The sequence below is a fragment of the Penaeus monodon genome, chromosome 29, assembly GCF_015228065.2.
Source record: "Penaeus monodon isolate SGIC_2016 chromosome 29, NSTDA_Pmon_1, whole genome shotgun sequence".
Lineage (NCBI taxonomy): Eukaryota > Metazoa > Arthropoda > Malacostraca > Decapoda > Penaeidae > Penaeus > Penaeus monodon.
Window position 1 is genome coordinate 1,430,667 of NC_051414.1, and position 622 is coordinate 1,431,288.

Genomic DNA, 622 nt, shown 5'->3' on the forward strand with positions numbered 1-622 from the left:
TTTGTTGGGTTCGGGGGGGTTGGTTGGTTTGTTTGGCCCCCCTTTTGGGTGGGGTGGGGGCTTGGTTGTGGTTGTTGTTTGGGTTCGAAAAAGGGAAAAATAGAGAAAAAATTTTGCCTTAGAAGTTTTGTTACCCTGAGACCGGGGGCTTTTCCCCCAGAGCCTAACTTGCCCAAACCCCTTTTCCCCCCCGGCATCCGTGGCTTTGCCCCCGGGGGGTCAAAGGGGATTTAGGGGTTTCCCCCCAATCTTATTCCCCGACTTTCTCCCTTTTTCCTGGACTTCGGGCTTTGTCTCCCCCCCTTTGGGGGGGCCTGGTTTGGTTTCGCCGGGGGTGGGGGGGGGGCTCCCCTGCCCCCTTTTTTGGGGGCCCCCGGGGGGGTTCCCCCCGGGGGCTGGGGGGCCTTGGGGGGCCCCCTTTTTTTGATTTTCCTTTTTGGGGGGGAAACCGGGGGGGCTTCCCCTTTTTACTCCCCTTCATCCCAATTTGGTTTCCCTGGGGAAGTTCCCCTAAGGAGTTCTCCCACCTCGACCCCGAATAAAGAAAACCCCCCTTCTTTTTTTGGGGAGTGCTGGTTTTTCCCTTTTTTTTCCCTTTTTTTTTTTAAGTTAAAAAAAAGCA